The 16,410-nt window shown below is 36.4% G+C and overlaps 1 long non-coding RNA gene across 1 annotated transcript in view; it reads right to left on the bottom strand.

Annotated features, from left to right (window-relative positions):
• Nucleotides 3,002-16,410, bottom strand: part of LOC106506013 — a 448,664-nt gene continuing 435,255 nt past the window's right edge. The window contains exons 6-9 of the long non-coding RNA XR_002338945.1: nt 10,297-10,400; nt 7,125-7,186; nt 6,597-6,663; nt 3,002-3,523 (exon numbers count right to left, since the gene is read on the bottom strand). This is a non-coding gene — a long non-coding RNA (uncharacterized LOC106506013). The remainder of the gene's footprint in view (nt 3,524-6,596; nt 6,664-7,124; nt 7,187-10,296; nt 10,401-16,410) is intronic.

Here is a 16,410-nt window from a genome sequence, read left to right as displayed (position 1 = left end):
GTCCACAGAGACAAGGCAGGCAGCAAGAATGAATGAACCAGGCCAGATATGATACAATAGGAAATGCTGGGGACTTGAGCACACAGAGGGCCCATGTGCCACTTAATATGGGCTGTACTACACAACTCTAGCCTGGGAGGACTGAGTCCAGATTGGCCAGGTATTCTGATTTTTAGAAAATTAGAGAAATAAGGATTTCTATTATAACCTGAAATAGTTTTAATTTTGGGAAATAATTCAATTTTTAAAAATATGTGGTCAACCAAAAGAGTTTCAGGCCTCTGGCCTACGATGTGTCTTCTTTCAGGAAACTCCTTTATGTAAAATATTTAAAGTATTAAAAATATTTTATTAAATTTCCATTACTTTCCTATGAGAAGTATTTTCTATTACTTCTAAATGTCCAATATTTCTATTAGTTATTAAACTCCTGTTATTGTTCACAACAAAGTATCTTTAATTTTGATAAATAACTCAATTTTATAAAGCATGTGGCCAGTCCTAAGAGTTTCAGACCTTTGGCCCATGCTCTGGCATACTTGCTTCCCTGGAATCCCAGAAATGTACCAAATTCTTGCTGCACAGTTGTTTATGTCTTTGGCTATTAGATGGATACTTTCCGGCTGTGTATGTTTCAAGGAAGTTTGAGAAGAGAAACTTTTGTCTTCTGATCATCTTCAAGTTTTTTTTCTGCCTACTTACAAGTCCCAAGAGGGAGAATTAAGATGACTCAAACAGGATCCAGAATCACCTCTTTATCGCTTGTGTAATATTATCCTCTAAGGATCACACATTTCTTTTACTCTTTCTTTAGTGTAAAATGGGAACAGCAATTTCCCATCATCTGACATTTTTTTTTTTAAATTTGGAAATAGTTATTATTAAACATTTTCTCAAGGATTTCTTTTCTTCATGAATTCAATTATTTTCGTTAGAGCCCGCCAGACCCTCTCCAAATTCCCCCGTATCTTGCTTATAACCTGGTCATACTGAAAGGACTTGTTCTCATAAAAGCTCAGCCAAAGCTAAGTACAGATTAGAGATTATTTGTAGTTACTGCATATTATGTCTTTGTGGGACTGTCAAATGGCATTGCATTTCTGACTGATATGTTGACTTGCAATTGGCTACAAGCCCCATATCATTTCCAATTTTTGTTGTTGTTGTTGTTTTGTTTTGTTGTTGTTGTTTTTTAGGGCTTTACCCTCGCATATGGAGGTTCCCAGGCCAGGGGTCAAATCAGAGCTTCAGCTGCTGACCTACACCACAGCCACAGCAATGCCAGATCTGAGCCACATCTGCGACCTACACCACAGCTCATGGCCACGCCAGATCCTTAACCCACTGAGCGAGGCCAGGGACTGAACCTGCATCCTCATGGATGCTACTCAGATTCATTAACCGCTAAGCCACAATGGGAACTCCAATCATTTCCAATGTTTTTATGCATAGTCAGTTTTTTTCTTATTCTCCTGACCTAATTTGTGACTTTCACTGCCTTATGGTTCATCCTATGCAATTTTCTTTCCGATGGCTTTTTCTCTATATCCAGAATGCTGGAGTTTTAATGCTAACATCTACACAGTGCCCTGTCCACAATAGGTGCTTGAAATATGTTTACTGAGTGAAATAACTCAAGTATGATTTAGGCAATATGATCCACAAAAATTTTTATTAAATCTAGTGGAAGGTTCTGGTACCTTTTTCCAAACTTGACTAAAGATCTGAATTCTCTCTAGAGAAAGATTTGTGGTTAAGTCTTGGCTTTTGCTTCTTCTTAGCTATTCAACTTGGATATATTATTTACATTCTTTGAGCCTTTGTTTCTCATCTAAAAATGTGCAAAACAGTATCTCTCTTCAAAGTTATTGTGACATTAATATGAGATGCTGCATGTAAAATATTTGAAAGTGTTCTTTTTTTTTTTTTTTTTTTGGTCTTTTTGTCTTTTTTTTTGTTGTTGTTGTTGCTGTTGTTGTTGCTATTTCTTGGGCCGCTCCCGCGGCATATGGAGGTTCCCAGGCTAGGGGTCTAATCGGAGCTATAGCTGCCAGCCTACGCCAGAGCCACAGCAACGCAGGATCCGAGCCGCGTCTGCAACCTACACCACAGCTCACGGCAACGCCGGATCGTTAACCCACTGAGCAAGGGCAGGGACCGAACCCGCAACCTCATGGTTCCTAGTCGGATTCGTTAACCACTGCGCCACGACGGGAACTCCAGAAAGTGTTCTTGATAAATAATAAATACCCCCTAAAATGCTAGATTAAGAAAAATATACTGTCCAGAACAGAGCACCATAATCACTGTGGTAGAGTTTCCTTAAAAAACTAAAAATAGAGTTACCATATAATCCAGAAATCCCACTCCTGGACATATATCCAGAGAAAATCATAATTTGAAAAGATACATGCAACCCAGTGTTCACTGCAGCAATATTTACAATAGCCAAGACACAGAAACAACCTAAACCCAAATGTCCTTTGACAGAGGAATGGATAAAGAAGATGTGCTTTTAAAAATAATGAAATAATGTCATTTGCAGGAATATGGATGGACCTAGAGATTATCATACTAAATGAAGTAAGTCAGACAGAGAAAGACAAGTATCATATCATATCACTTAAATGTAAAATCTAATGAAAATGATACAAAAGAATTTATTTATAAAATAGCAAAAACTCATAGATTTCAAAACCAATCTCATGGTTACCACTGGGCAAACTGGGTAGAGGGAGGAATGAGGAGGATGGGAATAATGTATACACACTATAGTATAAAATAGGTAATTAACAAGAATCTACTGTATAGCACAGAGAAATCTACACAACAGTTTGTAATATATATGTATAAATATTATGTATATGTATTTGGTGACTACTAACAAGTCAAATATATGTATATATATATATATATAACTATATATATATATAACTATATACATATATACTGATTCACTTTACTGTACATCTGAAACTAATACAACATTGTAAGTCAACTGTATTCCAATAAAATTAATAAAACAAAACAGGGCACCATATCTGAATAAATTAAAGAAGAGGATATTATGTCATCTCAAATTTTCCCTTCTAAAAGATCTAGTGCTGGAAATTAGTTCCAGACTCTTAAGAATTCTTGTTCATGGTCTTCTCTCTTAATGCTTCATTTTCTCATCTTTCTGTTCAAATTAAAGAAATAGCATAAATATTTAGTCCCCAAATACTCACTGCACAATGTTAGCATATCAAAAGCAGTCTTACTAGTTTCAGTTTTTCCTCTATCTTCATGAGCTAAATATCTAAATAGAAAATACAGTCTACTGATGCAAAAGAGAAATGTATAATGGCTATTGAAACATGTTAATAAAATATTTGCAAGTTTCAAGAAGGGGCATGGTCCACTGCAAGGAAAGTGGCAGGTCTTACCCAGACTGTACTCCAAAGAAGGTGCTGGGTATCTCCTGACTGGTGATGGTGGTGGAGTCCTGGATGAGTTGCATGTCACAGAAGAGAGGGTGTAGCCACTAGAGGAAAAACAGAGTGTTAAGCATCTCAGCAAATATCAATCAGACTGTGAAACATCTTTAGGAATGAAAGGAAAGTAAGAGGAAATGACAGTTCAGAAGTGCATCGTAGCAACATGAATAATCAAACTGGCATACTTCATGGATGTTAAAATTCACAACTCTAAAATGGTCACCAGCTCAACTCCCGAAGTGTGTGTCTCAGCAGAAGTCATAGTTATTTATTTATTTACTTATTTATTTATTTTTGTCTTTTTGCCTTTTCTAGGGCTGCTTCTGTGGCATATGGAGGTTCCCAGGGTAGGGGTCTAATTGGAGCTGTAGCCACTGGCCTACACCAGAGCCACAGCAACACGGATCTGAGCCGCATCTGCAACCTACACCACAGCTCACAGCAACACTGGATCCTTAACCCACTGAGCAAGGCCACGGATTGAACCCACAACCTCATGGTTCCTAGTCAGATTTGTTAGCCACTGAGCCACGACAGGAACTCCAAAGTCATAGTTGAAAGTGAAGATTTACAGTTTCTTTAGCAGAGGTGAGTTGTTTACAAAACTTTTACAAGGCTTATTGGTTGTCACCAAATGATAGTATTTAGGAAAGGCATCTGTTAGCACAAGTGATTGTAAGGTGATGCTCACATAAGTTTATATTAAACTTAGCATTCATTAGAATAGTTTTTGAAATCCAGATGACCTTGCAAGCAATTTTCATTTTTAGCCACTATACTAAATCACTTCATTTCCTACTCAGAACTACTTCAAAATTACAATCTGTCCCAAGGACACACTGTACCTTATTTCTATACTTGCCTGTCAGTTTTACCTTCTTTGGGAAAAAGGTCATTGACAGTGAGATAAATAAAACCAGAAGATCCTATAGTTATCACTATTACTATTAGGCTCAGTGATTAGAATAAACCAGTTAGATTTTTTTTTTTTTCTTTTTTTTTTTAGGGCCACACTTGCGGCATATGGAGGTTCTCAGGCTAGGGGTCAAATCAGAGCTGTAGCCACCAGCCTACGCCACAGCTACAGCAACACGGGATCTAGGTGGCGTCTGTGACCTACACCACAGCTCATGGCCACACCGGATCCTTAATCCACTGAATGAGGCCAGGTATTGAACCCACAACCTCATGGTTCCTAGTCGGATTCATTAACCACTGAGCCACAATGGGAACTCTGGAAAGTTATTAGCTTACATTTTTTGTCATATTGAGAACTACAACAGCCTTGAAATTATAATATCCTACTAGCCTAAATACTTGTGCCAATTTGTTGTGGATATTTTCTTAGGATGATTGAATATATAAGTGCCTAGAAAAATAATGAAACTAACAAGGTCTAGGAATCAAATAACAGAATTTTGTATTTGTTTGATCATTTATTAGGTATAAACATTGAGCCTCATTTTTCCCTTTAGGCAAATGGGAATGATTTCACAGTGACTTGATAGTGCTGTTTAACAGGACAGAGGTGACAATGAAGGTCATTTAAAACACACAAGGATGGAATGTGCATGGGTAAGGTTCAATTACTACTGCTATAGCCATGAAGACTCTTATTACCATTATTACAACTGGCACCACCACCACTAATAGCATGACCCTTGTCATGGATTTGCTTCAAGCAACTATTTCTAATCCTGGGTTTGCATCTGAATAATATATAGATAAACTCCATATGTACATGCCTATTACACCTATGTAATTAAAAACAATGAAAGATCAGGGTAATATCTTTTAATAAAATTAATACACACCAATTACAAAAAAGTCAAAAATAATACATAGTTATAATGTGAGAAGTGGAGTATTTGAATAAATGGAAGAATGAGTCTTCTATTATTCTCTCTGAATTCCATTCCCCAGAGATTACTAGGTCTGTTTTTTCAGTCTGCTGCTCTTTTAGAAATAGAATATTTACGTTTTGAGTATAAACTTGTTCAATACTAGCTAAGTTGCTATATAGGAAAGTTAGCAAGTAAGGGCCTTCAAATACTTTGCCTTTTTGTAAGAAGAGAAAACTAACTTAAAGCATTGTCATTGACAGATTTTGAATGCCTGTTAGACACAGAGCAGAGTATTGGATACACTGACAGTACAAATTCTCAGCTCTATATTTTGCTAAACTTCTTGCAGACTGTTCTCTTCTATCTACACTGACTATTCTAGCAACCCTCTTTGTTCTTTGGAGAAAATTTAAGCAGTTATATATTTTATATTAATATGAGTTATAGTTATGTGGAGAGTATATGTCTTTTAACAGAACACTCATTTGCTATAGAGTCACAGAGTAAAAAAAGAAATAATACATAGCATCCAATTTTTTTGATAGATTTTTTAAAATTATTATTTGGCTGCACCTGCAGCATGTGGAAATTCCTGGACTAGGGGGAGAACATGCATCACAGCAGTGACCCAGATAGCTGCAGTGACAACACCAGATTCTTAACCCCCTCCGCCACAAGAGAACACATCTTTTTTTTTTTTTTAATAGCCGTACCTGGAGTACATGGAAGTTCCCAGGCTAGGATTGAATCCGAGTCACAAATACAACCTAGGCCACAACTGTGGCAACACTGGATCCTTAACCCACAGCACCGGGCCAAAGATCTAACCATACCGCCATGGAGACAGTAACTTCTGTGCCACAGTGGGAATTCCCAGAAATCCTTATTTATTTATTTTTTTTTTTGTCTTTTTGTCTTTTCTAGGGACACTCCCCACATATGGAGGTTCCAGGCTAGGTGTCTAATCGGAGCTGTAGCCGCCAGCCTATGCCACAGCCACAGCAACGTGGGATCTGAGCCACGTCTGCAACCTACACCACAGCTCATGGCAACACTGGATCCTTAACCCACTCAGCGGGGCCAGGGATCAAACCCGCAACCTCATGATTCATAGTCGGATTCATTAACCACTGCACCACAACAGGAACCCCAGAACTCCTATTTTTTGATAGATTTTAAGATTATCTCCAAATTCCAACTTTATAATTGATTTCCCTTTGGAATGTGTTCTTTATTACATATATAGAGTCAATTTGATTACGGAAATCAAATGTACCTGAATTTTATTGCAGGTTTCCTGAAGACAGTAATTTGCATCCATCTTTAACGGAGTGGCCGGAGATCTGAGAAATGAGATAAGGTAGACTGATGTACATGGGCCTGCCAAAGATTACTCAAGGCTGAAGGGGAGTGCCTACACTGAGGTAAAATCTGGTTGCTGATATTGGCAGGATGGAGGCTAAGCACGGCCTGTACTGGCAGGAGTCCTTGAAGGGTAATGCATCAAGCAGACACAAAACATGACTCCACTTAAAATGATAGCTTATGCATTTCTCCATGTGAATTTAAATGACATATGATATCATGAATATACCATTTACCATTGTTGTGTGATATGGTATGTCTAAACTTGTATTATGGATAATGGCTATGTAGAATGCATAAAGGTCTCTACATATGTATGTGTGCTCATCTCATTAGAGTCCTGTCCCTGAGGCAGAAGTTCAGGTCAAAAAAATATGAAAAATATAATGACATACAAACAAAAGTGCCTAACTTCCAGACTCACATCAGTGTAACTTACATCATAGATGCTTGAAATGATCCATCTCACTGACTCCTCCACCTCCCCTCTGACTCTTCACCCTGGGTGTGATTAATATCCAAAATGTACAAAGAATTCATACAAATTAATAGCAAAACCCAAAGCAAACAAGAAAATCCCCCAAACAATGTGGATTACAAATGGGCAGAGGAGGAACAGAGTAAATACATACAAAGAGAAGGTACGTGGCAATGGGCTCTGTGTCACTAACCATCAGGGTACATGGTACATGAAATGTTGCATGAAGCCCTATGTGAAAAGATGCTCGACATCACTAGTCATTTAGGAAATTCAAATTAAAACCACTATGAGATATCACTTCACACCTGTTAAAATGGCTATTATCACAATAACATGAGATAGCAACCATTGTCTAGGATGTGGGAAAAAAAGGAACCCTTTCGTACCATTAGTGGGAATGCACATTGGTACAGCTACTATAAAAAAACAACATGGAGGTCGCTCAAAAATTTTTAGAAAGAACTACCACCACACAATCCAGGAATCCAAGTTCTAAATATATATCCAAAAGAAATGGAATAGGATATCAAAAATATATCTATACCCCTGTGTTTGTTGTAGCATTATTCACAATAGCTAAGACGTAAAAACAACTTAAGTGTCCATCAACAGACAACTGGATAAAAAAGTTGTTGTCTATGTACACAAGCAATAGAGTCTTATCTGACTATGAGGAAGAAGGACATTCTGCCATTTGCCACAACATGAATGGACTTTGAGAGCATCATGCTAAGGGAAAAAATTCAGAGAAAGAAAAAGACTGTATGCTATCACTTACAGATTCTAAAAACAGCCAAACTCATAGGAACAGATTATTAACATTGTAATGGTATTTATCAGGGGCTAGGTGTGGGAAAAGGGAAGATGTTGGTCAAAGTGTACAGACATCCAATTACAAGATAAATGAGTTCAAAGGATCTAATGTACAGAATAATGCCTGCAGTTAATAATACTATATTATATACTTGCTAAGAGAGTATATAATGTTTAAATGTTTTCATCACAAAAAAGAAATGGTAATTATATGATATGATGCAGGTGTTAGCTAACACTATAGTGATCATCATTTTGCAATATATAAATGTATCAAATAAACACGTGTATACTTTAAACTTACATGCTATTATATGTAAATTATATCTCAATAAAGCTAGAAAAAATATTTCTATTTCTACTTTTGTGAATTGCTGATTAGTATGGAAAACCTCATAAGAAACTTGATAATTTGTTTGATGTTTTAGGTAGAAATGATCTCAACCCATCTTCATACTTGCGGTAATATTGCTTCTAGTTTTAATTCTTGTCTTTTAACTTGGATTATGTTATGTTTCATTTATAGAAGAAAAAATATTTTATAAAATCAAATTAATGGCCATTTTCTTTATTGTTTCTTTTATTTCCATTAAACGATGTAATAGTAGGAAATAATGCAAGGTCATTTAGATAATCCTAAACTATTATTACTTTCACCGCTACCAGTACCATTTTAGTTTGGAGTATACCAAATGAAAAGTGAAAATCTGTCTCCATCATCTCCTATCGTCCAAACCCAAAGCAGAGATAACAGCCAGCAGTTCGATGTTTATTCTCCAAAGCTTGTCTTTTATGTGAATTGCCACTTTTCTGCTTACCAACATTATTTTTATTTTTCAGGTCTGTAGAGCTCTTTCTTAACTCAGGCCACATACCCTTCCCTCTTCTTGGAATAATCTTCCTTCTCTATTCTCTTTGCCTGCCCAACTCTACTCATTCTTCATGTCAATGTTACTTCCTCTGATTTGTCTTCCTTCAGTTTCCTCAATCTAAATATTATTTCTCTTTTCACAATAATATTGACATCAATTTTTAATAAATCATAAATTATCTCTTAATTATTAAATTATTAATATTCATCTCTGGCCAGTAAACCATAAGCTCCATGAGAGTTCATGGTCTGTCCTAGTCACTTATTGAAAGGGAAATATGATCCAGGATAGAACAACAGGTAAACTTCTAAAGTGCTGACAGCATTTCGTATCTTGACATAGGTGGTGTTCATGCTTGTATATATTTATTTTTACATGTACCCAGCAAGTATATACATTTGTAGAAACTCTAAGATTTCTGAAGTTTACCATATATATATATATTCTGAAGTTTATATATATATATATATATATATGCTGTTCAGCATATATATATATATATGCTGTTCTTTTTTTTGTTTGTTTGTTTTTGTTTTTGTTTTTTAGGGCTGCACCCACGACACACGGAGGTTCCCAGGCTAGGGGTTGAATCAGAGCTATAGCTGAGAGCCTACACCACAGCCACAGCATTGCCAGATCCCAGCTGTGTCTGTGAACTACACCACAGCTCAACGCAATGATGGATCTTAAACCCACTGAGCGAGGCCAGGGATCAGACCCGCAACCTCATGGTTCCTAGTCAGATTCATTTCCGCTGCCACACGATGGGAACTCCCAGCATTTTATTCTTAATATTTCATATTATTCTTCAATTTAAAAGTTTAATTTAAAAAATCAAAGATATTACTTTTTAAAATTTTCATAATAAATATCAGGTTGTCTCTTCAAAGCTGTAACAATTTATATTTCCACCAATAGTATATGAGGATACTATTTTATCCCCATGTCCTCATCAATAAATTCTTTCTTCCAATTTGACATGCAAAATATGGAATCTTGATGATGTTTAAATTTGCTTCTTTGATTGTAAATGAAATTCAACCAACATTTTTAATCCATCTTGGATGTATTTTAATGTGATATAAGATTTCAATTTATTTCTCTTATCCTACTATCCCAGCACCATTTATTGAATAATTTCCCACTTCTTCTTTGATTTGTTATGCCATTAATCTTTATCATAATATTGTGATGTCAATGGCCTTTATAATAGAATAAATTCTTGTATGTAGTATGATCTGTTTCTGAGATATCTATTCTCATCTATTCATTTGTCTCCTTATTGTTGCACCATTGCCATGCTGATTAAATTAACATAACTTAAAGATGGTCATCCTCATTAATCTTGTTTTTCAAATGTAAAAAGGATCCTATACTCTAAATGATGTCTAAAACGGTTTTGTCAAATCAAAAAATACGGATTGAGATTTTGATTCGAAATTTACCTTAGGTAGGGTTCCTTGGGGAAACAGCCATTAGGATGGAGATTTGCATGCAGGTAGTTTATTTGAGACTTCTTGTGGGAATAACACCTGTGAGCGAGTGAAAGCTGCAGAGGAAAAAGTGAACTATGACAAAGTTGCAACAGAGGCTTCGGCTGATCACATCAGAAGCTACAGAGCTAGGATGATTCTTCTGAATTGACCAGAATTAAAACAAAGGGATAACATCAACCAGTCAATAGATGTAGAATGAGGGAGGTCTAATGGTCAAGGCAAAGGGCAGGTCTTAGAGAAGAACTCAGCTGTGAGCTGTCAATGCCAACATTCAACCTCTGAAAGGGAGAGGCTTAATCCTGAATGGGGATATGGCAATGCACTACAGTATCCACTATACAGTTTTTACAATCCTGATTCCTTTTCCAGGAAAATTAGCCTTTCCTTTTATTTAATTATTTTACAACTTAACTAACTTATTGAGGCTAAAAATACAAAAGAAGACAACTGGGAAAAAAACTGAGTAGCTTTTCTGTGCAGTGACTCCTAGGCAAAAATTAAACTCGGTAGACTGGAATAATCAGTCCATGTCCACAAGTGAACTTAACAGGAACAAATGACAACCTTTTACTCAATATTAGCTAAAAGTATAATGCGGCTCTTTAAAAAAGCCAGTTCTTTCCTTTGCTTCACTCTAGATTTTCCAAATTCTTTGCATCCTCCTTGGACCTTGCATTCTCCTTGGCCATGCCTATTAGACCTCCCTCAGCCTGTAACAGGTAAATGTTAAGAGCTTCTTCTCTTTCTTTTTCCTGCTTTAACTTGGATTTTTTGACACCCAGCATTTGCATGTGCAAAGATCTGCTGAAATCCTTTTCATCCCAATAGATTCATTGTCTTTCTCCCTTAAAGCTACTCCTTCCTTATATATTCCTGGGGCCACCTCCAACTGTTCTCTCTCCTAGTCTACTTTCAGTAAGTGGTCAGGACCTACAACATCTACCTGTGAGATATGTGTGAATCAGCCTCTTAACTTTTATTCTCAATAATATGGACAAAGTTCACATCAATGTCTTTGTCACATGGACTAATACTGTAAATTTCTAATCAATTTCTATGTCTCCAGTTATTCCTATTCGTAGGCAATTATGTCACCAACAACACCATCATGGCCATTTAAGCTCAAACACTTTGATGATTCTCTATTGCTCATAGAATAATAAAATCTAAGTGTGTTAATATGAAAATCAAAGCTTTGTGTCCTCCTGACCTCACCTAGAATTTTGTTTTCTAGTGCAGCTTTATTGTATCACTTGGATTCTCATTCTTCTTGTAGGTGTTGCTTCTCTATACATCTTTTCTCTATTCTTCTATAAATATAATTCTTCCTTGTCCCTCCCTAAAGACATTGAATTCATCTTTAAGACATAGCTCAAATGCTATGTCAGTAGATTCTTGGATTTCCACAGCAGAAATTCATTTTGTATCCTTTTATTTTCCATAGTACTTTGTTTATGCCACTCTTGTAATATATATCCTGCTTTGTTGACATATTTACAAATTTATTTATACATATATTTTTAGGTATGTGTGTTTTCCTGACTAGATTCAGTTTTTAGAAGGCAGAAGCTGTTTATTTTATTCATCTTTGTATTCTTCACAAAGACTAGCCTAGTACAGATTTTCATTATGCAAAATATATGGTTGTGGAATATAAATCTGATGTTTAAAACAACAGGGATACAGTTTTTTCATTCACTTGGTCCTCACTGGACTGCATCTAGAGCTCCACTGCCCAATATGGTTACCACTAGAAACACATATCTATTTAAGTTTAAATGAATTAAAATGAAATAAAAGGAGAAATTCACTTTCTCAGTCACATTAGCCACATTTCCCATACTCTATAGCCACATGTGACTAATGGCTCTCAGACTGCATGAATAGAGAACATTTCTACCATCATGGAAGTTCTGTTGATCAGTACCACTCATTATCATAGCAATGCTTTCAGCAGCAAGTAATAGAATACCCCTCTTGTCTTCATTTGGGTTCCTAAAAAACAGACCTTGAGATAAGACCTTAGGCAGATGTAATTTATTTAGAAGGTGATCCCAAGGCCAAGGAAAGCAAATTTGAGGAGGAAAAGTGAGATAACAAAGGGAAAAAAGCCAGCAAGAGGTGAGTTAGTAAGTGGGTTTCTGCTGTGGGCAACTTCAACTCTGTTGGAGAACTCTGAGGAACTGTGTGGAATGTGTTTCAGAAATGTCCCATCAGAGTTCAAGGATACCTAATCCCTCAATTCCACTAAGTCACATTCCCTATTGACTGAGGCTTAGTGGGGAAGGGGCTTAAATTCCTCCTTCCTTGTCTACTTCAGCATTGGACCTTTGGGAAGAGGAGAGGTTCAGGCATCTAAAGTGGAAAACTATGAGTGCTGGCAACTAGCAGATCATCCAGGTGAGCAAAAAGGATGGGTTAGGGCATCAAGAGACAGTGCTACACTTCTAAGTGGCCCATGGGCAATAACTAAAATGGATTGCCCTGCATAGAAATATCTAGAAAAGGGAAAAAATAATACTTATTAATTCAGTGGCTTCATGATAAAGGGGTTCGGGGTTTGTGGTTCTGCAATAATCTTGGCTTTCTTCCTAGTATCAGCCCAAGTTGTCTGCAATACATCCAAAGATCATAACTTCAGAAGTAAGCATCTGACAGGCAGGAAGTGGTGAATTCTGGTCTTGAGTCTTTTCTAAAGGGTGATGAGAACATTTTTTAGAAGCTCTCCTGAGACTTTGTCATAAATTAAGAAAATGGAACCAGGAATAATCCAGACTTTTAAGTCATTAAACAACTGAGTTAACCAACCCTGGAATATTCTTAATGTGTACAATAGAAAACTTAAAGTGTACCATGATAACTATAAATATTAAAGAAACACTATCAGAGAGTAGATTAAATTTAATTCTGATGTACCAGGAGATATAGCTAGGATCAGTGTGGGAGTTATATATTTTTTCATACATTGGACAATCATTTCCCTTTAGCAATTAGGGCTGTTAATCAAAATATGACAAAGTAGTTATTTCATTCCTCTCACCAATGAAAAATTAAGCAAAAGCTGAGTGATTTTAACAATTTACATTCCAATAGTGCTTTATGTTTCAAAGTATAATTTCATTTGACTACTCTTAAAACTCTATAAAGCGGTAGTAGGTAAACACTATTATTTCTATTTTCCTGATGGAAGGAATGAGGCTCCCACAAGCTTAATGGTTGCTCAGATCAATGAGCTAATAAATGGCATAGATGTGACTCACACTGAGATTTTTCCGACTCAAAATATTGGCAACCTCGAAAACTGTATAACTGTTAGGCTACTTTAAAAGTCCTATGTAGTTAAAATAAATATTGTAATAGACCTGTATTTGACTTTTGTTCTGCTTTACTTCGTATTACTAGTAATCTTGTCCCCAGGAATGCCTATCATTAACCACTCTATTTCTCTCTTGCCTTGATAACTTAAAACTACATTTTTACAGCCACTGATGCTCTATTTTTATGTTTTACAGATTATGCCTGTCTTTGCCTTTGGCTTTATTTGATATTAGTCATTATGTGGATTTTTCACCCTTCTCCAGTAATCTCTGGGGTCCAGTTTGTGAATAAATAAAAACATAGCTAGAGAAAGCCACCTTGTTTCTCTCCTTGATCAATCTGAATTTTCTTTCAGGGAGTGGTCCGGTTTATGTCATGATTTGTTGGAACATAATTAAGTCTCTCCTTCCTTCCTTCGTATGAACTATGAAGGGTTAGAACTGCTGCCCCAGTTACCCTCTCTTTCTTACTGGGTGGAGGTCAGTACTTTCTGTACAGCCAGCACTCAATACACTCTCTTCAAATCAATTAGGAAAGTCTAATCAGAGTTGTGGGACCTTTTGGTCTAGTTCTGGAGGTTGCTTTATGGCTCTGCTTTTTAGATTAGTGCAAACACACTATTTCTCTAATTCTTGAGTTGGAATATTTAACAACACCAGAGGTTCTGTAACTGAGAAAGACTCTGTGAGGCCTTCCCAGAGCAAACCCTCCCCACCTCCGCCCCGACTCATAGCCTCCACCTGCTTTTTTATCTATAGAAAAACTTTAGTTAGAGAACCAATTTAATCTGAGAAGTGAAAAAAGTATACAGAGAAAAAAAGAAAACAGTAATAATAATTCAGCCATTCAACAAAGTCAAAGGACCTTCAGTTCTTCAAAGACTATAGATAATATCCTGAGCCATGTCCTTGAAGCTCTTTTGCAGGTGCTGAAGCCCCAACCAGGTGAAAAAAGTCAACTGCATGCTGCCTACAAGCACGCAGATCCCAGATCAGTTTGAACCAGAGGTTGATGACGCTGACTCCCAGTTACCTCACCACCCACCAATCAGGAAAAGTCCATGAGCTGATCACACCCTGCTCCTCAAACACTATAAGACTCCTCACTACCCCCTCCAAGAGGGGGCACTTGCCTGCTGTGTTCCCCTCTTTGCCTCACAATTAAAGCTACTTTTTCTGTTTCCTCCAACTCTTTCTCCTGGTTTCTACTTGTCATCAGTCAGTGTACAGAGGCAGCTGATATTTTGGCAATGGTTCAAACTTTGCAAGATTTGAAGGAGCTCAGTATGCACACACATATACACACATACTCATTCCCTCACAGGACTTCCCATCTCAAATATGCTTGATGCAGTGTTCCTTCAGTTCCTTACAGGGGTTACTTTTGAACTAGGAAGAGTGATTATTGCTACACCACTAGTCATTTTGATGTGTGACCTAAGAACTTTTAACTCAAGAAATATAGCAAAAAAACATATGAAAAGTATAGATTAAGTAAATGACTTTACAATTACTGCAGTGATGCTTGCTTCTTAATGTTCACTTTGATCTGCTATTTTCTGCTAAGTGATGCTTTATTTTACAGTAGCAATAAAAAATAATAGCAAAAAACAATAACAGTATTGAGAGTTTACTATGTCCAAGATATGATTCTAAGCCTTTTACATGTATTAACACAACTTTGCCAACAGAGTACTATTGGTATCCTCATTTTACATATTTGAAAACTGAGGCACAGAAAGATTTAGTTATTGTCCACAGCCACACAGCTATAAAGAGTGAAGCCAAAATTACCAGTCAGCCAATCCAGCTCTAGAAAACTATACACTTAATCACTACACATTATTATTATTATTATTAAATGTATTCATTAAGTTAGAATTTTTGAAGGTCTGGCAGGAAAGCACAAAAGAAACTCGTTTCTTAGAATGTATTAATGCTTTTTTATTCCCTTTAAACAAATTCTTGGTGTTTCAGTTTGCATGTTTACATGTGGGCCAACTTTAAACACTTCATTTTTATTATTAATCTCTACACTTTGCTACCTACCTGAAGTATGTGTGTGTGTGTGTGTAAAATAAATTGTTAAAGTAGGTACTCTTGAATAAGTCCTCTATTCATTGCTCTAAAGTCTTTGAGGTCAGAGAGCATGCTTGTGAATTTTCTGAAAGGCTGACTTGACTTCTTTGAAGGAAGCCCAAACCAGGAAATAAAAGTGAGTAAGAACAAAACTAACCAGAGCAGAAAAGGAAGGATTTTTAGTTGTTGTAGGAACAATGAAAGCATGTGAATAAAAGAGAGAAAAGGTTTAAAATACAAGTACTGAAAGAGAAAAATAGTTTAAGTAATATAAATATTCTTATCTAGGGAGAAAAAATTGGGAATCTTAGGAAATAAAAGCTAGTCTACAGAATCAGAAACTTAGGATTAATTCATATAAATCAGAGAAAAAAGAAGCATTAAATTTCCACAAAGAGCTATAGATAGATGCAGGAAAGACATTGGAATCATTCCTACAGAGCCTCAGAAAAAATGGAGGGGAAAAAGCAAGGAAAAGTCAAGGAGATGGATAGGGAAAAAATGTGGCAAGGAAGTGAAAGAAAAACAAGAAAGAAAAACATGGAGGGGGCAATATTTACAGAGAAATTCCCATGATTTTTAATGACAAAAAGCTACAGATACATAAAATGTGAGTGAAAGAGTTGAGTCATTACGCCAGCTGGCTGCTGAAGTAAAGCCTGCAATG

This window comes from Sus scrofa, chromosome 14 (assembly GCF_000003025.6).
Source record: "Sus scrofa isolate TJ Tabasco breed Duroc chromosome 14, Sscrofa11.1, whole genome shotgun sequence".
NCBI lineage: Eukaryota > Metazoa > Chordata > Mammalia > Artiodactyla > Suidae > Sus > Sus scrofa.
The sequence above is the reverse complement of the archived record's forward strand: the minus strand, read 5'-3'. Positions and strand labels throughout refer to the sequence as shown.